At 39.8% G+C, this 25,197-nt stretch overlaps 1 protein-coding gene across 1 annotated transcript in view; it reads left to right on the top strand.

Annotated features, from left to right (window-relative positions):
- Positions 1–6,242: 6,242 nt before the first annotated feature.
- Positions 6,243–25,197, top strand: part of pik3ca (phosphatidylinositol-4,5-bisphosphate 3-kinase, catalytic subunit alpha) — a 93,368-nt gene continuing 74,413 nt past the window's right edge. Inside the window, exon 1 of the mRNA XM_039758728.1 lies at positions 6,243–7,109. The gene's annotated coding sequence lies outside the window, so the exon portion shown is untranslated. The remainder of the gene's footprint in view (positions 7,110–25,197) is intronic.

The following is a 25,197-nucleotide window of genomic DNA, read 5'->3' as shown; positions in this document are numbered from 1 at the left end:
TTTTTCCATTATTATAGCAAAATTTTGTTGAAAAGATTGCTACATTTACTTGTGATGTTTGCCCCTATGTATTTAAATTGATCTGATAAAATAAATAGAAATATGTCCTCTCTAGTATTGTGTGCCAGAGAGTTTGTTTGAAAAAGCACACTTTTATTCAAATTCATTTTGAGTCCAGTTATCATTTGAAATTCTGGTAGCGCATTAAGGACTATAGGTAAGAACGTTTGTGGATCTGATATACAGTATACAGTATCTTATCATCTGCATATAGTGTGATATTTTCTGCTCAAGTCCTTCTCTGATAATCCCAATTATCTTTGCAGCATTTCAAAAGAGAATGGAGAATGGCTCAATGGCATTTGCAAAAAGTAATGGTGATAGGGGTCATCCTTGTTGAGCACCACGTTCTAGTTTTGAAGTAGTTTGAGATAATGTTTTTAATATAGACAGAGGCTTGTAGACTGGTATAAAGTAGTTTTATCCATGCACATATATTTGGGCCAAGCCCAAATATGTGCAACATGGTGAATAGGTAGTCTCATTCATCCATGTCAAGTGCTTTTTCTGCATCTAAAGATAATAAGATCTCTAGAGTATTAGATTTTAAGGGTGAGTATATTACATTAAACAGACATTGAAGATTAGAAGCTAAGAGTCTGCCTTTAATAGATCCACTTTAGTCTTGGGATATAGAAGGAAGCACTTTCTCAATTATTTCAGTTAGAACTTTGGAGAGTATCTTAAAATCATTATTCATAAGTGAAATTGGTCTGTATGATGCACATTGTAATAAGTCCTTGCTGTTCTTTGGAATGACAGTAATTAATGCTTGGTGAAAAGTTTAAGGTAGAATGTTGTTGTCTTTAGCTTCTATAAATGTTGCTAATAGTAGAGGGTTAACTTATTTTAATTTTTTTAAATAAATTTCTGCTGGGTAGCCATCAGTGCCTGCTGCTTTCCCACTTTGGAGTGAGTTTAAAGCATACAATATTTCTGACAATGTCAAGTGTTTATCCAGTTCCTCTGCACTAAGAGTAACTAACTGTGGTATATGTAACACATTAAAAACTCATTAGATTGTGCCTTACCTTCTTTAAACTTAGTAGAATATAAGTATTTATAGTTCTCTAATTGTGTGGATTATATTTTTATGTTCAATGATTTTATATTCATCTGTGTAGGTAATTTATGTAATTGCATTGCAAACTTCCTGCTTGTGGAAATGTTGAGCTAAGATCTTATTAGCCTTCTTTCTGTGTTTACTGTAATGATGTCACGATTTAAAGATAAACTGTTCTGTTTCTTTTGTTGTTAGAAGGTTACATTCTGATTACAGAACCCATCTGCAGAGACCTCTGAGGATGCATTTTTCTCTAAAAAATAATCTATTTGTTTGGAGGCAAATTCTGTAAAGTTCTCATCAGCTAATGACAGGGGGTTAAGATGCTAACTATGAAATAAGTGTTTGTACAGCATAGTGATTCAAGCTCCAAGATCAGAGAGGCGTGGTAGGAGATAACAATAGCGAAGTATTTCCAAAATTTGATAGTGGGCAATAAATGATCATCAATAGAGAAATACTCAATTCTTGAGTAACTATGATGTACTGGTAAGATGAAGGAATATGCTGTTGAGGTTGGATTTAAGACACTCCAATGGTCTGATAAGTTATGATCCATTACAAACTGTGTAATCTTTTTTGTGGTATTAGATGTTATTGCTCTTGTAGTCAAAGACTTTTCCAGGTCCAGAGTTTAAAACACAATTAAAGTCTCTAGCCATTATAATTATATGATGTTCATATCTGGAATAGATGCAAAACCCAGCCACAGTGGATGCACAAACAAGTATGTTTCTTTGTGCCAGTCCCAAGCCCAGATAAATGGGGAGGGTTACGTCAGGAAGAGTATCCGGTGTAAAATTTTGCCAGATCAACATGTGGACAACAATACAGATTTCCATACCGGATCAGTCAAATCCCAAGTTAATAACGACCGCCACCAGTACTGTTCGACAACAGGGTTCTGGTGGAAATTGGGATACAGTTAGCCAAAGAAGGAGAAGAAGAGAGGGGAGACGTGTCTGAAGGAAAGAAAAGAGTAGGAAGGTAAAGAGAGTGGAACTGAGGGTAGGACTTTTGAATGTTGACAGTATGACTGGTAAGGGGAGAGAGATAGCCGATATGATGGAGAGAAGGAAGGTTGATATATTGTGCGTGCAAGAGACTAAATGGAAGGGCAGTAAGGCCAGGTGGACCGGAGGTGGATTCAAATTGTTTTATCATAGTATGGCTGGAAGGAGAAATGGGGTAGGGGTTATTCTGAGGGAACAGTATATCAAAGGTGTTTAAGAAGTGAAAAGATTGTCAGACAGAGTAAAGATTATAAAGCAGGAAAATGGAGGTCTGATGATGAATATTGTTAGTGCATATGCCCTGCAAGTTGGGTGTGCGATGGATGAGGAAGAAGATTTTTGGAGTAAGCTGGATGAAGTAATGGACAGTGTACCCAAGGGACAGAAAGTGGTAAATGGAATGGATTTCAAAGGACATGTTAGTGATGGGAAAGAGGAGATGAGGAAGTGATGGATAGATATGGTGTTAAGGAGAGGAATGAAGAAGGTCAGATGATGGTGGATTTTGTGAAAAGGATGGGCATGGCTATGGTGAATACAAATTTTAAGAAGAGGGAGGAACATAGGGTGACATAAAAGAGTGGAGGAATATGCAAACAGGTAGATTATATCATATGCAGAAGAGTCATTCTGAAGAAGATTAAATACTGCAAAGTAGTGGTAGGGGAAAGTATAGTTAGGCAGCATAGGATGGTGGTCTGTAGAATGATATTGGAAATCAAGAAGAGGAGAAGAGTGAGGGCAAAGCCAAGGATCAAATGGTGGAAGTTGAAAAAGGAAAACTGCAATATTGAGTTTAGGGAGGAAGTAAGACAGGCACTGGGTGGCAGTGAAGAGTTACCAGACAGCTAGGGAACTACAGCAGAATTAGTAAGAGTGACAGCAAGAAGGGTACTTGGCGTGACATCTGGACAGAGGAAGGAGGAAAAAGAAACCAGGTAGTGGAATGAGGAAGTACAGGAGAGCATACAGAGGAAAAATATGGCGAAGAAGAAATGGGATAGTCAGAGAGAAGCAGAAAGTAGAAAGAGTACAAGGAGATAAGGCACAAGCTGAAGAGAGAGGTGGCGAAGGCTAAAGAAAAGGTGTATGATGAGTTGTATGAGAGATTGGACACTAAGGAGGGAGAAAAGTACCTGTACCGATTGGCTAGACAGAGCGACTGAGCAGGGAAAGATGTGCAGCAGGTTAGGGTGATAAAGGATGAAGATGGAAACATACTCACAAACAAGGAACGTGTGCTGAGCAGATGGAAAGAGTACTTTAGTAGGCTGATGAATGAACAGAATGAGAGAGAGAGAGAAGGTTAGATGATGTGGAGATAGTGAATCAAGAGGTGCAACGGATTAGCAAGGAGGAAGTAAGGACAGCTATGAAGAGGATGAAGAATGGAAAGGCTGTCGGTACAGATTACATACCTGTAGAAGCATGGAGGTGTTTAGAAGAGATGGCAGTGGAGTTTTTAACCAGATTGTTTAATGTAATCTTGGAAAGTGAGAGGATGTCTGAGGAGTGGAGAAGAAGTGTACTGGTACCTATTTTTAAGAATAAGGGGGATATGCAGAGCTGTAGTAACTACAGGGGGATAAAATTGATGAGCCACAGGATAAAGTTATTGGAAAGAGTAGTGGAAGCTAGATTAAGAAGGGAGGTGATGATTAGTGAGCAGCAGTATGGTTTCATGCCAAGAAAGAGCAACATAGATGCAATGTTTGTTCTGAGGATGTTGATGGAGAAGTATAGAGAAAGCCAGAAGGAGTTACATTGTGTCTTTGTGGACCTGGAGAAAGCATATTACAGGGTGCCTCAAGAGGAGTTGTGGTATTGTATGATGAAGTTGGGAGTGGCAGAGAAGTATGTAAGAATTGTATAGGATATGTATGAAGGAAATGTGACAGTGGTGAAGTCTGCGGTAGGAGGGACGGATGCATTCAATGTAGAGGTGGGATTATATCAGGGATCGGCTCAGAGCCCTTTCTTATTTGCAATGGTGATGGACAGGTTGACAGATGAGATTAGACAGGAGTCCCCTTGGAATATGATCTTTGCTGATGACATTGTGATCTGTAATGAGAGTAGGGAGCAGGTTGAAGAGACCCTGGAGAGGTGGAGATATGCTCTAGAGAGGAGAGGAATGAATGTCAGTAGGAACAAGACAGAATACATGTGTGTGAATGAGAGGAAGGTCACTGGAATAGTGAGGATGCAGGGAGTAGAGTTGGAGAAGGTGGATGAGTTTAAATACTTTGGATCAACACTACAGAGTAATGGAGATTGTGGAAGAGAGCTGAAAAAGAGAGTAATGGCAGGGTGGAATGGGTAGAGAAGAGTTTCAGGAGTAATTTGTGACAGACGATTATCAGCAAGAGTGAAAGGGAAGGTCTACAGGACAGTAGTGAGACCAACTATGTCATATTGGTTGGAGATGGTGGCACTGACCAGAAAGTAGAAGACAGAGCTGGAGGTGGCAGAGTTATAGAGTAGATGCTAAGATTTGCACTGGGTGTGACGAAGACGGACAGGATTAGAAATTAGTACATTAGAGGGTCAGCTCAGGTTGAAAGGTTGGAAGACAGTCAGAGAGATGAGATTGCATTGGTTTGGACATGTGCCGAGGAGAGATGCTGGGTATATTGGGAAAAGGATGTTAAGGATAGAACTGCAAGGCAAGAGGAAAAGAGGAAAGCCTAAGAGAAGGTTTATGGATTTGGTGAGGGAGGACATGCAGGTGATGGGTGTAACAGAGCAAGATGCAGAGGACAGGAAGATATGGAAAAAAATGATCTGTTGTTGCAACCCCTAACAAGAGCAGCCAAAAGAAGAAGTAGAAGAAGATATTGGAAACAGATGCAAATGTCTAATTTTCTTTCAAACGTAACATTCTGAAGCCTCCTTAATCCAATATATGGTTGTGAGGTACCAGGGCTTACCCTAACAGCCTGAAGCATAAGGCAGGAAGCATCTCTGTCCAGGACACAGGTCAATTGCAGTGCTAGTTCTACCAGTTTTTACACAGAGCCAATTTAGAAGCCACTAATTACCTAAACAAACATTAGTTGTGGATGTAGGAGGGAAACAAGGTCTCAACGGTCCAATCTCACAGACCTGTTTAACAAGCAACTGGAAAACAAAGTGTGTGTTGTTCGGCAGGACTCACCCACTACATTCTCAGTTTTAGTTGTTGGTCACAGATGTAAGGCTCCAAAGATAAAATAAATCAGTTCAAATGGTCTTTCATTCTAACTGCTATTAATCTTCAGAATAAGTTCATCTTTAATTAACATCCACCAGCTTAAAACATACTATAGGATGAATAGTTAGCATTTGTATCAATCATCAGTCAAGTCCATCCATCCATCCATTATCGCACCCGCTATATCCTAACTACAGAGTCACAGGGGTCTGCTGGAGCTAATCCCAGCCAACACAGGGCACAAGGCAGGAAACAAACACCGGGCAGGGCGCCAGCCCACCACAGATGTCTAATACATTTGTTCTAATATTTCACCATAAGTATTGTGTTCATTGCTTTATTTCATTTAAACATACTAAATTTATGTTTGACGGCTGTGTTCATTGTTGATGGGTTTTTAATATCATGTCATGGTCTCTCTGTAAAACCTGCAGACAAACCCAATTTTCCTCTTGGGACAATGCAAACAAATTCAATGAAGAAAAAACCCCACACAGACAGCGGCAGAATGTGTCAGATCCACAGTGACAACAGCAAGAGTGGCATTCAAACCCAAGATGCTGGCTTCATAAGGCAGCAGCACAAATTATTTTACGCTTGGGTGTTATGCCCATGGCTGGTAAAGATCTGTAACCTGGATATGTACACTGCTAGGATCTGCTACATAGATGTATTAATAAATATTCCTACACCATAAAAGAAGCCCACTGCGGTCACTAGGCGCTGTTGTCTTCACCTCCTGGACAGCGGAGTCCGCCCTTTGTGGTTGTTTACTACACACACCGTCAGCTGCTGGGTGTGTGTACAGAAGTGTAGAGAGGCGTGTGCTCTTATCAAGGGGCCAATAATCAGCTTGAATGAAATGCAACGCGAGCGCAGTTCGGTATATTGTTTTCTTTGCACATTTAATATGTTAAGCTGCTGTCGACGAGTTGTGAAAATGTAACTGAAAATCACATTTTATAAAATGCTAATCAATATACCCAGCCGCAGCACTTCAGGATGTGGAATATACCAGACAATGCACCCTGCTCTGCCACCTGACACGACGAAATGACAAGAGTGATCCTTAGACTCTTGGCTTCTTAATCAAATCCCGGTTTAGCCCAACACCCGTCGCTTTGTTCGATTTTAATTGTTACTCTTCAAGGAAGAGGGGTTGGGTAATCGGCATGTGTTCTGGCGCTCTATTTGGTTAACAGAGGTGGTGGTACGATCCTCCAAAACTTTGGGAATGACGGAAAAGAGTGGGGGAGGAAGAGGGAGGAGAGAAACTAATAGAAACTGGAGGATCTCGCAGAGGCGAAGTGGAGGTCGCGCGATATTGCCTTTAGAGGGGTGGAAATTACAAAAAAAAACTATAGAACATCTCAGCGTGGTACTATTTATGTACATGGGTTACTATTATTTGTTTTCTTTTTCTTGTTTGTAATATTTTCATTTGCGGCTTTTCGAGACTATACATGTTTTTAATTAGAAGACGACTGATACGGCTTGAAAAAAACATTTTCCTATTGGTATGTAAGATGCTGGTTATATTAAAATTATTCTGATGGAGGATATTAGCTGATATTAGTGAATTTCGTCCTACTTGCTGTCTTTGAATTGGCACGCAGACAACAAGGGGGAAAAAAAAGAAAAAGAGAGGGGCGCGAGTTGCGGTTGCTATGGAGAAGCTGCAGCTCGTAGGCCGAACGCAGGCCTAAGCCTCGGACTGGAGTGATCGGGAGCTGCCGGGAAAAAGAAAAGCAGCTGGAGTCCATTGGAACAAAATACCTCGGTGAGTAATTCCAGCCTTGGATCAGAATCCAAGCGTGTGACAGCTGTCGTGCGTCCGTTACTTTCAGTGTGACTCCTTCTGCTAAGAAATATGAGCTTGAATAAAGTGTATTTTATAAATAATAGTAATAACAACAAACGTGTGTACATGTAAACGAAAGTGGAAATGAACTCTGCCGGGGAAGCGGCAGTTACGCGTTGTCATGATAAATATGTGGTATTGTCTTTTGTTAATTTTTGGTGTTTGTGGACGCGAGTGTGTGAAAATGAAAATCAGTGGTGTATTAGGTGTTTTACCGTCAAGGCACATTCGCCTAAAAGTAATTTATTAAGCATGTATCGTTTAATGCGTCTGGGCGGTCTTCTGTTATTTTGGAAAACGTGTGCTGTCTGAAAATTTCGTTTGTATAAGCTCACAACGTGTTCGCGGCTATTAATACCCACTTTGTTTGTGCAATTATTTTTTAAGAGGGAACGCAGTTCATTTTAAGTACCCAGTATTACATTTTGTCAAATTAACGGCTACGACTAACACTCAATAATAAAGTCGAAAAAATTAACGACAAATTCGCCAGCGGACAACTGCGGTCTAGACGATGTCATCCCGTAGTTTTGGTGTGGAGGTACTTTGGTTTAGAGAAAAGAGAAGCTGTATAGACAGAGTTAAAAAGTAGATATTACAAATCTGGTGTTGGGTTTAATTTTTAAAGTAGACATGCAAGACAATTTAAAAAGTTGATCTAGAATAGATTGGGGACGTTTTAATTTTAACAAACTATTCGGGAGGTAGTGCAGTTATAAAGATGTTTTGTTAATCACTCTGTTTTCACTCTGTGCAGTTAAGAATCTTTTTCTTTAAGATTTTATAGTACTGGAAAATTAAATGTATTTATTAAAATTACAGAAGATTTTTATGGAGCAAATGTTTCTACATATACGTCTTGTTTTTTGTTTTTTTTGGCCCTCTGGTTTAAGCAGACTATACATGTATGGATTGACCAGTTATATTTTCAATTCTAAACCCTGTTAAAGGAATGATCTTTAGTAGGAAAACAAGTTTTTGTAAACCATTGCCCCCTTGTTTGCCTCAGACTTGGATATCATGGCCTCTGCCTGATAGTTGCTGCAGTTCCTGTTTACTCTTGAGCATCCATATTTTACTAGAGTTTCTCACTGTGTTGAATTGTCACAGACCCTGTATCCAATTGTGATTTTTTTTTTCCCTTGTGCTGAATCTTTGAAAGATAATTGCCATGCTTTTTCCATATTTTCTTTTAGAATTTGTTTACTGTAAGTGGCTGCTGAGTTCAAGTGAAATTTGCACACTTCAGGGGCAATAAGTTATTCATATAGTAATTCAGCTCCATAGCTTTGTAGCCATTTCTATTACATTAATTTGATTTATATTGTGTAAACAATGCCTTCATGCCATACCGTTAAGACATAGTTTCAAGGAGATGTGCCATCACAGCATTTTAAAAAATATTTCTCAAAATTGTTATTGAGTATATCCATTCATAACTGAATCTGCTTAATCTTGTTCAAGGACAAGAGGGTCAGAACCTCTCCCAACAGCATTGGGCAAAAGCCAGGAAGCAACCCTACATGGAGGTGCCAGTCACAGGACATATTCACATGCATAAATTGACCACCATCTACTTTGGACAGTTTAAAGTTGCCATTTAAACAAACATGCCCACATTTGGTATATGGGAGGAAACTGAAAAACTCAGAGATCCTCACAGGCAGTGCCCAGCCAGGAATTTGAAAATAGCACTCTGTAGCTATGAGGCAGCTTTGTTAACCTGTTTGACATCATCCTGTCCCGTATTTATTGCATCTATTTTCTAACTGAGTTAAGGTCTAGATTATGGGCGCACTGTACCTATGCCAGAAATGTGGGGAATAAGGCAGGACCCCACCCTGGCGGGTTTGACAGTCCATTGCACACACCCAGTTTCACTCGTACTGGACTTGTTTTAGATTTGTGATCTCTAGGAAGAAAACCAGAATACCTGGAGTAAAATATGCACACATACGGAGAACATGCACATGTTGTACATAGGGTTCAAACTTAAGAATCTGCAATTCTGAGGCAGCAGTGCTACACAGAGCTGCCCACGTATCATGCAGTTCATTTGAATTTTAAATACTTCTCCCACAATATCAAATCATAATTTGAAACGCATATTGTGGGTGTTTTATCTTTTCAAAGCACTTGTATATTGTTAAATACCTTAGTGGTGGTTGTAAACTTTTTAGCAGGGCTTGGAAGTGCCCTAAGAGCTATAGAAACATAAATAAGTCAGGTAATACCTAAAAATAGTTATGTAGTTATATATATGTAATGTGTATATATATATTTTATATATATATATATGTGTGTGTGTGTGTATAACAGAAACATTCACATCTGCAAATTTAAAAGCCCACCCCTGTAACTTGCTATGAGAAAACCAAACCAGTCTGATTTTGTTGTAGTAAGCTGGTCATAGTGGCCATTAAGAGTAGTATGAATGAGTTGCTAGGGATGCCACACTTAAAAATTTGATGATAATGGCTGCACGCGGCAATTATTTCTAACTTATTGTGATTTTATTAAGGTTATGCAAATAAAGCAACAACTGACAGTGGTAAGAAAAGCTGCATGGTGTGGGGCTAGATTAACCTGTCTTCCTTGACCTATATGTCTGTAGTAGTACATAGAGATATAAACCCCCAAAATTAAACAGGCCAAATATTTTATTTTTAGATGTTATAGCATAGTAACACTGTGGTTGGCAATGCCACTTCTCTGATCCACCCTTCTGGGTTTAAATCTTTGGGCCACTCATTGTCCATGTGGATTTTGCATGTTCTCCCTGGGCTTTCCTCGGTTCTCTTCTTAGGTTAAATGTCAATTCCAATTAGGCCACATGCAAGTGAGAATGTGTGATGGAGAGGTGCACTGTCCATTGTTTTCTGCTTTGTGGCCACAGTTGCTGGGGCTGCAGCTCATTAGGGCTGTGCATTCTGTTAAAAGTTTACAGTGACATTTCAAAACATCAACATTGTACAATACCATTGCCTAAGGGGAACAGATGGAAAGATGCTTGTGGATTATGAGAAACTGGCTGTTATATTCATGTACCCAGGAAAGCATCTACCCAAGGAGTGGGTGTGGGATGCAGTTACACTTTAGCTCGGGATGCAGGAATCAGTTTTGTTGTGTCACAGATTGCTGCAAGTGGGCACATGCAGCAGTATTCAGTAATGTTCTTATGATAATTAAAAGTTGATTAATTCCAAGGTCATTTAAAATTACTGCAGATCACAATGTTGTATTGGTACGAAACACTAAAATTAAATTTGCTTTATAAAATGGATTTGAAAAAATGCGAGCAAGAAACCATAGAATTACTGTTTTTTTACTTACTCAAACACAGCATCCTCAGTTGTTCTTTTTCTGCCATCTTCTGAATTAAGTGCAACTCGGTATATGTAATAGAGAAAAATCATACTTTACGTTTCATTATGACTTGGCAATATTTTACCTTTTCTTAACCATGATTTCCTGTAAAAAACTGAGTGTTGATTGGTACTTGTAATGTGTGATATGCATGCAGGAAAACAATAGCATTTTTTTTGTAAATATATGGCATTGTTTTGATATATAGTGTAATTAATTTGTTTCATATTTATTACCTTGTACACAGTACAATTATTTCCTTTTTGCCAGCAAACCGAGCTTGAAATGGAACCAAATTACCACCAGTATTGTGTTTAGTTAGGGTCTTGTTTCTCCAGTATAATCTCTCTAGTATAATGTGTGACAGAGGGTACTATCACTCCCTTGAACCTTTGTCCAAGATGCCAGACACCAGATAAAAGTCCAAAAGTAGATTTTATTTATTAACAACAGTGCACAAAGCACCCTCTCCTCCACAATACTCATTAAACCAATCAATAATAACACAATAAACAATCCTCCATTCCCAGACACGTTGCCACCCTTCCGCTCATCTTGCCGTCTAGGAGCTCCCATAATCCTTTTATAATCCCTGACCCGGAAGTGTTCCAATCCCCAATCCATGTGATCTCCTATTACTTCTGGGTCAGATCAAAAGTCCTTTTCTTCACCCCGGAAGCACGTCATTCCCCTTGTCCATGTGACTCGGACATACTTCCGGGGCATATGGCAAATAAACATCGTTCCTCCCTGCAGCGTCTCCTAGTGGCCCCCATGGTATCCAGCAGGGCTGTGCATGAAGACTCCAATGCCCATGATGCCCTGCTGGTCTTCGGGGCACCTCCATACTGCTGGGAAGGCTCCAGCTGGCGGCTTGGGGGTATTGGCTGGGATGGACGGCCGGCCATACACCACAAATGGTATCATCCCAGTTAAGCTTTTAGGACTGCTGGTGCCCCCCACCTCAAGTACTGTCCACCAGAACAAGCAAGCACGATGACCCCATCACTTTACTTGCCTGGCACAGGAATCTCACTGCATAGTTTATGTAAAATAGCACAAGGATAGTCTCCAGCAGCCCTGTGCCCCTGCCCTGGTTAAGCAGGTTAGGAAAACGGATGGATGATGGAAAATAATGTAACATTGTTGAAATGTTGCAGTAGTCTAGGGATCAGTCACCCACAATATGTGCTGGTATTCCATCATGCAAATGATTGACTTCGGGGGATCCTTTTAAAGGAGCAAACCTGCCAAAGCCACAAAAAAATTCTAACTTGTGCAGCAACTGTGAGCAGACATTTTTGGGATAGTGAGCCACCTATTAAAGTGATGTAAAGAGTGAGAAACCATGGGCACCTGGCACCTGCAATCACTGCAGTGCTACAAACATACCTGTGCTGTATGCATTAAAGAAATCTCACACACCCCCTGCTGTAAATAAGGGCCGATTTATACTTCATACTGCGAACACATACGTGCACACATCATGGCTGCCATGCGTTCCCAGCGTTCATTTGACACATCCTTTGAGCACGTCCTCAGAAATTAATGTGATGCGTGTTCAAGTTGCAGTACCAGCAAAAAATCGGGGGGTGCAGTTTGAACGTGATGTCAGAGTCTCTATTTACTATCAACATGTGGCAGCAAGCCGCTTTGCTGATCCTACACCATCGATGTGTATGCTTCGATGTTTGATGAATGGTTTGATGTGGTGAAGCAAAATGCTGACATACAAATGTATTCATGGTGCTTTTCTTATACATTGCATGTTCCCCGAAGTAATGACGTGATACATTTTAAAGGTCTCGCATACCAGCATCAGAATGTATGAAAGTGTATTTGGGACACAGTGGAAAAACTCTTATTTTGTGAATAAATTGGAAATTTTGAGTTTAATCTCAAAATTTCCACTTTAATCTCGTAGTTTATTTTGTCCTTAAAGTAGACCCTCATAAACGGCATCTTAAAACCAACCCACTTGTTAATTGCTATGTGCTTCTGTGGCTTCCTTCTGTGCTTAAAGCAGCGGCAGGCAGACATTGCCACACAGAACACATTTCAATTTTTGATATTCCAGGTCTCTGCACTTATAGAATCCTTAGATTACATTATTAGAGCCCTTTAGACATGAAATAACACCCTTTAGTCAAAAGTTTAAACTGTGCTCCATGACAAGACAGAGATGACAGTTCTTTCTCACAATTAAAAGAATGCAAACATATCTTCCTCTTCAAAAAATGCGTCTCAGAGAGAGAGAGAGAGAGAGAATCAAAAAATCAATGCATGCTTTTAAGTATGCCAAGCCTCTTTGCAAACAGCCCCTCTGCTCGCACCCCCTCCGTCAGGCAGAGAGAGTGAGAGAGACAGAAAAAAGCAAACAATCAAGCACCACACAGGAAGCATATCGTATATCATTGAGGAGTTTTATTTACTATGTAATACATTCTGTGATTGGGTAGCTTCTAAGCCATCCGCCAATAGCGTCCTTTGTATGAAATCAACTGGGCAAACAAACTGAGGAAGCATGTACCATAAATTTAAAAGACACATTGTCCGCAGAAATCCGCGAACCAGCGAAAAATCAGTGATATACAGTAATCCCTCCTCGATCGCGGGGGTTGCGTTCCAGAACCCCCCGTGATAGATGAAAATCCGCAAAGTAGAAACCATATGTTTGTATAGTTATTTTTATATATTTTAAGCCCTTATAAACTCTCCCACACTGTTAACATTATTAGAGCCCACTAGACATGAAATAACACCCTTTAGTCAAAAGTTTAAACTGTGCTCCATGACAGGACAGAGATGACAGTTCTTTCTCACAATTAAAAGAATGCAAATATATCTTTTCTTCAAAGGAGTGTCTGCATCAGGAGCAGAGAATTTAAGAGAGAGAGCGAGCGCTCGCAAAGAAAAGCAAACAATCAAAAAATCAATACGTGTGCTTTTAAGTTTGCCGAAGCAAAATAAAGCGGCATTTTTCAGAGGAGCGCCAGTATCTTCTAAGCAAACAGCCTTGTGCAACAACCCTCTGCTCACATCTCCTCCGTCAGGCGCAGAGAACGTCAGAGAGAGAGAGCGAGATTAAAGCAAACAATCAAAAAATCAATATGTGTGCTTTTAAATCTGCCCACAATAAAGCGGAATTTTTTAGAGGAGCGTCCGTATCTTTTAAGCAAACAGCTTCTGTGCAAACAGCACCTCTGCTCAAACCCCCTCTGTCAGGCGCAGAGACAAGCAAACAATCAAGCACCGCGCAGGAAGCATATATTATAGCATTGAGGAGTTTTAGTTAATATGTAATACATGCTCTGATTGGGTAGCTTCTAAGCCATCCGCCAATAGCGTCCCTTGTATGAAATCAACTGGGTAAACAAACTGAGGAAGTATGTACCATAAATTAAAAGACGATTGTCCGCAGAAATCCGTGAACCAGCGAAAAATCTGTGATATATATTTAGATATGCTTGCATTTAAAATCCGCGATAGAGTGAAGCCGCCAAAGTCGAAGCACGATATAGCGAGGGATTACTGTATATTTAGATATGCTTACATTTAAAATCCGCGATGGAGTGAAGCCACGAAAGTCGAAGTGCGATATAGCGAGGGATCACTGTAAATTGTTAACTTCATTTAAATAATGAATACTGTTAATAATTACACATGTGGAGGCAGCACGGTGGCAGTGTAGTAGCGCTGCTGCCCTTCAAGGAGTCGTGTCCCTGGTGTTCCCTGCCTGTAGTTGCATGTTTTCCTGGTGGTTTTCAACAATGTGCTCTGGTTTCTTTCCAAGGACATGCAGGTTTGTGGATTTGGTGATGCTAAAATGATAGTGTATTCACATTGCAAGGAGCTGATGCCCCGTCCAGGGATTGTTTTTGCCAATTCCAGCAAGTATTGGGTGCATCCCTGGATTGATGGATATAATCATTCAACATCCATCCTTTTCAGAGATATTGTGGCAAGGTGCCCTGGCAATTCACAACATAGCAAAGCCGAACAATTTTTTTCTCACACAGCCACCTGGTGAAATCTTCCAGATTTATGTAAAGTATGCACGCAAGAATAACAGTACACCACTTGTGTAGCAGCAATGTCTGCAGGAGCATGTGCCGCATGAAGTATAAACCCAGACTAAGGGCTGATTTATACTTCACGCTCAGAACGCGTACGTGCCCGCATCATGGCTGCCACGTGTTCTCAGCATTCATTTCACGCATCCTCTGAGCAGGTCCTCAGAAATAAACGCGATGCGTGCGCGAGTTGCAGTACCAGCAAAAAGTCGGAGGGTGCAGTGTGCTAAAAGTCGGAACGTGACATCAGAGTCTCTGTTTACTATCTACATGTGACAGCAAGCCTCTATGGAGATCCTTCAGGGATCGATGTGCGCGCTTTGCTGTTTGATGAATGGTTCAAAGTGGTGAAGCAAAATGCCGACATACAGATGCATTCGTGGTGCTTTTATATTCAAGCGTTTGCTTATTCCCGATCGTAATGACACGATACATTTTAAAAGTCTCACATACCAACTTTTGTGCCGTCTGTTTTTTTACTTTACCTGCTGTCAGGTCCAAGAAGCTCGTAGCGATTAAAACTGGGAAGACGTTTACGATGGTCTGCTTTAATAATAAAGTAAACTACGAGGTTAAAATGGACATTTCGAGATTAAAGCCGAAATTTCCACTTTAATCACAAAATACACGTTTTCACCGTGTCTTTTATTTTTTTCTCAGTGGCTCAAATACAGCACTATACAGTAATCCCTCGCTATATCGCGCTTCGACTTTCGCGGCTTCACTCTATCGCGGATTTTAAATGTAAGCATATCTAAATATATATCACGGATTTTTCACTGGTTCGCGAATTTATGGTACATACTTCCTCAGTTTGTTTGCCCAGTTGATTTCATACAAGGGACACTATTGGCAGATGGCTTAGAAGCTACCCAATCAGAGCATGTATTACATATTAACTAAAACTCCTCAATGCTATAAGATATGCATCCCGCTGACTTGATTGTTTGCTTGTCTCTGCCGCTCTCTCACCCTCTCTGACATTCTCTGCGCCTGACGGAGAGGGTGTGAGCGGAGGTGCTGTTTGCACAGAGGCTGTTTGCTTAAAAGATACTGATGCTCCTCTAAAAATGGCGCTTTATTGCGGTGTCGCATATTTAAAAGCACAAAAGCACACGTATTGATTTTTGATTGTTGCTTTAATCTCGCTCTCTCTCTCTGACATTCTCTGTGCCTGACGGAGGAGATGTGAGTAGAGGGGCTGTTTGCACAGAGGCTGTTTGCTTAGAAGATACTGACGCTCCTCTGAAAATGCCGCTTTATTGCGGTGCTTCGACAAACTTAAAAGGACACGTATTGATTTTTTGATTGTTTGCTTTTCTTTGCGAGCACTCGCTCTCTCTCTTAAATTCTCTTTTCCTGATGCAGACACTCCTTTGAAGAAAATACATATTTGCATTCTTTAAACACTAGAATTACCAGAGCCTACGAAAAAACTCGTAATTCCGTCCCACCTTAAACTGCTTCTTAAATCCCTTCACACCTCTCCGCCAGCGCCCTTTGTTCTCTAAATGTGCTGATAAAGAGAAGCTCGAGCAGCCGTCTATTCCATCCCCCACCAATTTAGAACGTGCACGAACTTCTCTCAGCTCATGTCTTGATTGAGTATCTGGGAGTGAAGTGGAGTTTTAGAGTGAAATAATAGATCGTTGTTTGGAACACACGCATTTCATGTCTGTTCCGTTTCTACAGTAATCTGTGTCAACACATTGTTAAAACAGAAACTTTTTTATATTCTAGTAGTAGATGACAAAATGTAGGCATAAACTATATAATGTATGAAGCCTGAAGTCCAAATAGCAAAGAAACATTTTCACAAGAATAACACAATTGCACTTTTATTCAAACATATAACTGCAGAAAGAAAAAGCCGCCTTAACATGCGACATTGACACCAGTTTACTATAACTGACTCCGTGGTTCAATAGATACAGCCCCGCTTGGGAATCAAGGGTCACGGGTTCGATCCTCGCCCTCTTTTGAGAAGTAAACTGTTCTTAGTCTTACTGTTTTAGAATAAAACATACATTTGATTTCAGTCTGTAACAGCCGGTGCAATTTATGATCTTTGTAAAGGTTAGCTTTTTTTTTTTTTATTCACTTTTCACTCTCTCAGTCGCGTTCAGAATCAATCCATACAACCCCATCTGACACGGCTGTTTTCACTAAAGACGCGCTATAGCTCTGCAGTGTACCACGATGCATACTAACGGTTCTGACACACAAACGCTGGCAAAGCTGCCTTCTTCGTATCTCACCGTCACTTGCTTTTCTTTTTATTCAGTTTTATTGAGTGTTCCTGCCAGTCCCGCATGTTGCTGTATGCTTTTCTTTTGCACCCAGGACATGCAGAAGAAAGAATGGTAAAGACCAACTTCGGGCGCTATATGCAATCATCAGACACTCCCCATCTGCCCGTGTCGTTCAAACACAGGAACATATATTGGTGTAAAAGTATAACAAAAGTGCACTTTTATTCAAGTGCACTTTTTCCATCGCTTTTCCTGTAAGAAGCAGTGTACACACTTCTCTCTATGCTGTGGTTTCTATTACACACCTGAAAGAAAGAGACAATACATATGAACATATCCAGCATACAGCAACATGCGGGACTGGCAGGAACCCTCAATAAAACTGAATAAAAAGAAAATCAAGTGACGGTGAGATACGAAGAAGACAGCTTCGCCAGCGTCTGTGTGTCAGAACCGGTGGGGGCGTTAGTATGCATCGTGGTACAGCACAGAGCTATAGCGCTCTGTATTCTGTTTCTTTTGTACTCCAGGGCACGCAGAGGAGAGAATAGTAAAGAGCAGTAAGTTCGGCGCTATATGCAATCATCAGACACTCTCCATCTGCCCGTTGTTTTGTTATACTTTTCAATACTTTTATACTGCTCAAACGGGCATGCTCAAAAAATACACGTGTAATGCCACGAAAAGTGCACGCAGACACTTCATTTCGCAAACAAAACAAGTGCACTTTTATTCAAAACTACCTGTATAACCGAGGAAAAAGAAAGCAAGTTACAGTAGGCGATTGATACGACATCTTGCATGGTGCAATGCTAAGAAGTGAAGATTTTCATTCCGTGCTATATAAAATCATCACATTCAAATATTAACAGTTCCCACACACCCAAGGACCGTCCTTCCTACATTTACGACACGTACTTGTTGCCGTGTACACACCTCTCTGTGCTATGGTTTCTATTACACTGAATGAGCACCTGACACTGTACTTTCTTCCCTGGGGGAAGGTCCCGCATCAGAGAATTTCCAGTTCCTGCATAAATTCACACCCGATCTGACGCTGTTCGTTTTCAAATAATATTGCATTAGTGCGATTATATTTTCACATATATTGTCTTTCTTTCAGGTGTGTAATAGAAACCACAGCATAGAGAGAAGTGTGTACACTGCTTCTTACAGGAAAAGGCGATGGAAAAAGTGCACTTGAATAAAAGTGCACTTTTGTTATACTTTTACACCAATATATGTTCCTGTGTTTGAACGACACGGGCAGATGGGGAGTGTCTGATGATTGCATATAGCGCCGAAGTTGGTCTTTACCATTCTTTCTTCTGCATGTCCTGGGTGCAAAAGAAAAGCATACAGCAACATGCGGGACTGGCAGGAACACTCAATAAAACTGAATAAAAAGAAAAGCAAGTGACGGTGAGATACGAAGAAGGCAGCTTCGCCAGCGTTTGTGTGTCAGAACCGGGGCGTTAGTATGCATCGTGGTACACTGCAGAGCTATAGCGTCTTTAGTGAAAACAGCCGTGTCAGATGGGGTTGTATGGATTGATTCTGAACGCACTGAGAGAGTGAAAAGTGAATAAAAAAAAAAGCTAACCTTTACAAAGATCATAAATTGCACCGGCTGTTACAGACTGAAATCAAATGTATGTTTTTATTCTAAAACAGTAAGACTAAGAACAGTTTACTTCTCAAAAGGGAGGGGCAGGATCGAACCCGTGACCCTTGATTCCAAGCGGGGCTGTATCTATTGAACCACGGAGTCAGTTATAGTAAACTGGTGTCAATGTCGCATGTTAAGGCGGCTTTTTCTTTCTGCAGTTATATGTTTGAATAAAAGTGCAATTGTGTTATTCTTGTGAAAATGTTTCTTTGCTATTTGGACTTCAGGCTTCATACATTATATAGTTTATGCCTACATTTTGTCATCTACTACTAGAATATAAAAAAAGTTTCTGTTTTAACAATGTGTTGACACAGATTACTGTAGAAACGGAACAGACATGAAATGCGTGTGTTCCAAACAACGATCTATTATTTCACTCTAAATCTCCACTTCACTCCCAGATACTCAATCAAGGCATGAGCTGAGAGAAGTTGTGCACGCTCTAAATTGGTGGGGATGGAATAGCCAGCTTCTCTTTATCAGCACATTTAGAGACAAAGGACGCTGGAGAGGTGTGAAGGGATTTAAGAAGCAGTTTAAGGTGGGACGGAATTACGAGTTTTTTCGTAGGCTCTGGTAATTCTAGTGTTAATTGTGAGAAAGAACTGTCATCTTTGTCTTGTCATGGAGCACAGTTTAAACTTTTGACTAAAGGGTGTTATTTTATGTCTAGAGGGCTCTAATAATGTTAACAGTGTGGGAGAGTTTATAAGGGCTTAAAATATATAAAAATAACTATACAAACATATGGTTTCTACTTCGTGGATTTTCATCTATCGCGGGGGGTTCTGGAACGCAACCCCCGCGATCGAGGAGGGATTACTGTACATTATGCTGCCGATGTGAAGTTGCAAAAAAAAAAAAAAGATAGACGGCACAAAAGATGGTATGCGAGACTTTTAAAATGTATCGTGTCATTACGTTTGGGAATATGCGACGCTTGAATATAAAAGCACCATGAATGCATCTGTTTGTCGGCATTTTGCTTCACCACATCGAAGCATCCATCCCGTAGGATCGGCATAGAGGCTTTCTGTCACATGTAGATAGATAGATACTTTATTAATCCCAAGGGGAAATTCACATAATGCAGCAGCAGTATACTGATACGAAGAAACAATATTAGATAAATAGTTCCCGAACGTAATGATGTCACATGTAGATAGTTCCCGAACGTAATGACACGATACATTTTAAAAGTCTCACATATCATCTTTTGTGTCGTCTTTTTTATTTTTGCAACTTAACAACAGCAACATAATGTATAGCGTTATATTTGAACCACTGAGAAAAAAATAAAGGACACAGTAAAAACTTGTATTTTGTGATTAAAGTGGAAATTTCGGCTTTAATCTCGTAGTTTACTTTATCATTAAAGCAGACCATCGTAAACGTCATCCCAGTTTTTAATCGCTACGACCTTCTTGGACCTGACAGCAGCGAAAAGCAGCAATAGATCACCACACAGAACAAATTAAATGTATGATATTCCAACTCTCTGCACATTTAGAATCTTTAGATTTATGCTTGATATCACTTTATGATGAAATGCATTAAAGTGTGTATGTTACATTTTACATATAATTTCGTTTAAATAATGAATACTGTTTATTACACACATGGGGGAATAATTACACACATGGGGGTGTCACGGTGGTGGAGCGATAGCACTGCTGTCTCGCAGGTAGTTATGTTGCTGGTATTTCCTGCTTGTACTCCACACTGTGCTCCGGTTTCCTTCCAAAGATATGCAGATTTGGGGATTTGGTGCCGCTAAAATGACGCTAGTGTATGTGTGTGCTTGTATTCACCTTGCGATGAGCTGAGGCCTCGTCAAGGGACTGTTTCTCACTCGTGCCCAATGCTTGCTGGAATTGACACGTCCCTGGATTGATGGATTTAATCAATAAACATCCTTTTCAGAGATATTGTGGTAAGGTGTCATCGGAATTTAATAGGTATTCTAGGCATTTCACAACACGGCAAAGCCGAACATGTTCTCACCGTGATAATATCTCGCACTGCCACCTGGTGGATTCCTCCAGATTTACGTAAAGTATGCACGCAAGTATGAACACTACAACACTTGCGTAGCAGGAGCGTCTGCTGCAGCATGCGTCACGTGAAGTATAACTCCGGCCTTAACAGTGCTTGACAGCTTTCTTGTGAGGTGTGCAAAATTTAAAAAAAAAAAAAAAAGTGATGGCTGCAGTCTGGTCCTTTTTAGTAAATTTCTCCAAATGTTTGGAGCCAATCAAAAATTTTTATTCACAATGACAATGTGGCCAGCTAATCGGCAGCTGATAATCTCATTGAATATTGTCTCAGGCCTACCACCTTTCCTCGCCCCCGACCTTTATTTAGATTTAAGTAGTTTTAAAAAATGTTACTTTATGTAGTTGCTGGTTGGCTCACCCTAAATTAATAATCAAAAAGTATGCAATAGTGATTGGCTTAATTGTGTTATGTTTGTTTTCCTGTAATGGTTGAATGTTCTTTGAGGCAGAAGAAAACTCTCTCTCTCTCTCTCTCTCTCTCTCTCTCTCTCTCTCTCTCTCTAATATGTAAATTGACCCATCTCTAAAGCATTTTTTAATGTAGGTTGCAAAAATGGTAGTGATTTTCATTTTCAGATTTTTAACTCCAGCCTGATCTGTAGTAACATTATGGTTGAGTATTGAGAAATCAAACTGCCTAAGAGGAAACAATGCGAACTTTAGCAAGTTTGACAGTAAATGAATCTCAGAGAAATGTGGAAGTAAAGCCTTTATATACAGTATTTACTGTAACAGATAAAGGGAAATGGTTATATATCTGTGTTTAAATTAAAAGGATAAAAATATATATTTTTTTTTTTTTGCTTTTTGTTAATATGATTGCCATTTTGACAGGCATTGCTTAGTTCCAGGGCTTATAAGAGGGACATTAGTTGGTCTGTCTATACTTGATTTTAACATGGTTCTGTGATTCACTGTCAGCATGTCTCATGCACACACATTGCCGGTTTAAGGTGGGTAACCCAGTTAAGGCAGAAACCAGGTTTCTTGAAAATCTATAATTACATGCGCAAATAATCTTCTCGAGTTCTCCTTTAGCAATAAGTTCCAGTGTCATTAAACTGCACAAAAAAAAGAGTTAAACATTATCATTGGCCACAGTGAATCCAAAAACAGGCATGAAACCACTGATGATTTTCTTTGGTTTTATAAATATATTTCATTAAACTGACACTTTATTAATAATATGTTTCTGTTACAAGATTGGAAGCAGCACACTGTCTACTTGGCTGTGCTGTTGAACTAAACAAAGGAGCAGCACGTCAGTATGTGTGCTTCTTGCCTTACACCCAATGCTGTTGCAATAATAGCAATGCAAGTATTTTTACTTCAATAAAACGTCTTGCATTAGGATACTTGTTACTCTAAAAAACAATCAAACCAATTAATTCACATTACAGTTCATGCATTACCTTTTTGCTTTTGAAATAGTACTTCTAAGATTATCATAGCACTTTCAGGTGACCAACATAAATTTAGAGATTTTTTAAAAATATTGAGACAGATTGTTTCATCCAAGAAAAGAAATAATTTCCTCAGGAAATTTATCTTGTGGATTCTTCACATTCTGCTTACGGCTGCTGACAGTGTGTGCGACGCTAAGCAGGCGAACAGAGTGCAAAGAACATGTACAGACTACAAAATCCTTAACAATAACCCATTTAAGGGTTTACATGGTTTACAAATCTGGTAAATTGCAAAGAAATCTATTTCTGTTACTAGGTTTGTCAAGACTCCAATAACCCAGTTTCTCTAATGGAAATAGGTGTGTACATGCCATTTTAGAAACCCAAGTTTCTGTGAATAACCGGGGGACCTCATGTATAACGCCGTGCGTAGAACTCGCACTATAACATGGCATAAGCACAAAAGCCGAAATGTGCTTAAGCACAGAAAAATCCAGATGCAAGAATCTGTGCGTACTCCAGCTTCCAAGTTCTTCCGCTACATAAATCCTGATCAGCGTGAAATGTAACGCTCGTGCACATGCTTTCTGTAACGCCCCAACTCCTCCCAGAATTACGCCTCTTTAAATATGCAAATCAATATAAATTGCCCGTAAGCTCAGCCTTCTGTGAAAAGACAATGAGAAAAAAATAAGATTTTCAGCGAATACCAAGTGGAGGCAAGGAAAAACATACTATTTGTTCAAATAAACTGTGGTATAATCAACAAAAGGAAGTTGATCGAGTGACATAGTGTGTTGGAGAAACTTGAAAGCTCACTTTCACAAAATCGCACATTGCCGGTGTTCTGATGATTTGTCCTACTTTGTCATTGTATCCTACCGTAGTTTATTGTAAGTCGTAACATTAAACTTATAACGTTATACCATGTCATCATTTAACATTTTGGATTTAGAAGTCGTCTATCAAATTTATGGAAATGTTAATATTTCTCAATTTATTATATATGCATCATTTAATGGCCGAAAGAGACACCGCCTGATGCAAAGATTTCACAAGACGGTTATTACTCGTGCATGGATACAATGGCCTGTGCAAGATTAAAAGTCACACATGCAAAATATACAATTTATAAAATGTTGACCACAAATACCTATGCAGTAAACTGTAATAAATGCATTAATGTAGTAAGGCTAAGTTGCGTAATTTTGGTCTGCGCATGCGTAGTATCAGTGAGTAGATCATTTCGATGGGTAGGATGTTTCGTTAGAACGCCTGAAATAAAAAAGAAGTCGCATATTAAAGTCGCTGTGAAAAGGCGAGTTGTAGCCCACTGTCTGAGTGTCATATGAAAGGTTATTAGGGTACAGAGAAGAAAAGGCATACAGTGGGGGAAAAAGCACGAAATGTCAACTTCAATCTCGACATTTCCACTTTAATCACGTTTATTTTGTCATTAAAGTAGAACATCATAAACTTCATCTTAAAATCGTTTAATTAACCAGTTTCTCAAATCACATCATAATTAAAGTAGCACGTTAAATGCTTTGTTTTGTATTTGATCTTCTACAGGGAGTGCAGAATTATTAGGCAAGTTGTATTTTTGAGGATTAATTTTAATATGGAACAAACACAGTGCTATCAGTCAATCCAAAATGTTAATAAACCTGAAACCTGAATGTTTCACAACGGAAATGTGAGTGTGAACATCATCAGGGGAATACATATGTGCGCACAATTATTAGGCAACTATTAGTGTGCAGATTTATTATGCAACTAAAGGAAAAATGAAAATTTTCCCATCTCACTTGTTTATTTTCATCTGTTATAGTGAGAATAATAAACAAACACCTCAAAATTTACAAATAAACATCTCTGACATTTCAAAAAATTAAATCAATCAATCAATGACCAATATAGCCACCCTTCTTTCCAATAACAGTCATAAGCCTTTCCATTCATGGAGTCTGTCAGTTTCTTGATCTGTTGACGATCAGCTTTTTGTGGAGCAGTGACTACAGCCTCCCAGACACTCTTCAGTGAGGTGTATTGTTTTTCTCCCCGTAAATCTAGCGTTTAAGAAGTGCCCACAAGTTCTCGATAGGGTTTAGGTCAGATGAGGAAGGGGGGCCATGTCATTATTCCTTCATCTTTAAGGCCTTTACTGGCTGGCCACGCTGTGGAGAACTTCGATGCAAGTGATGGAGCATTGGCCTGCATAAAAATCATGGTCTTTTTCCTGTATCACTGTTTGAAGAAAGTGTCTTCAAAAAACTGGCAGTAGGTTTGGGAGTTGATTTTGAGTTCATCTTCAATGCAAAAAGGTCCAACTAGCTCATCTTTAAAAATACCAGCTCATACCAGTACCCACCTCCACGTTGGAGTGGAGCTCTGTGCCCATTACTGATCCACAGGTCCATCCATCTGGTCCATCAAGAGTCACTCTCATCTCATCGGTCCATAAAACCTTTGAAAAAAATCTGTCTTCAGATATTTCTTGGCCCAGTTTTGACGTTTCAACTTATGTTTCTTGTTCAGTGTTGGTTGGGTTTCAGCCCTCCTTACCTTGGCCATGTCTTTGAGCACTGAACACCTTGTACTTCTGGGCACTCCAGGTAGGTTGCAGCTCTGGAATATGAAAGTACTGGAGGATAATGCGTTCCTGGTAGCTTCACGTTTGATTCTTCTCAAATCTTTGGCAGCTAATTTGCTTCTTTTGTTCTCAACACGTTTCTTGCGACCCTGTTGACTATTTGCAACAAAATGTTTGATGGTTCTGTGATCACACACCAATATCTTAGCAATTCCAAAAGTGCTGCATCCCTATGAAAGACTTTTTACAATTTTTGACTTTTCAGAGTCAGTTAAATCTCTTTTTTGGCCCATTTTGCCTGAGGAAAACTAGCTGCCTAATAATTCTGCACACCTTGATATAGGGTGTTGATCTCCTTAGGCCACACCCTCCCTCATTACACAAATACACCTCACCTGACGTGCTTAAATCCAATAAGCATTCAAGTTAATACAGCTTGGAGTTGGAATATACGCATTAAAAATGATGACATGGTCAAAATACTCACTTGCCTAATAATTGTGCACACAGTGTATGTGCTCTATGTGTGTGAATCACTACTTGCTTCTTAAACCGGCTCTCTTCCTCCAACTGGACACAGAATCCATT

This window comes from Polypterus senegalus, chromosome 1 (genome assembly GCF_016835505.1).
Source record: "Polypterus senegalus isolate Bchr_013 chromosome 1, ASM1683550v1, whole genome shotgun sequence".
In the NCBI taxonomy this organism is placed as follows: domain Eukaryota; kingdom Metazoa; phylum Chordata; class Cladistia; order Polypteriformes; family Polypteridae; genus Polypterus; species Polypterus senegalus.
Note: the sequence above shows the minus strand (reverse complement) of the source record. Positions and strands in the feature narration are given on the sequence as shown.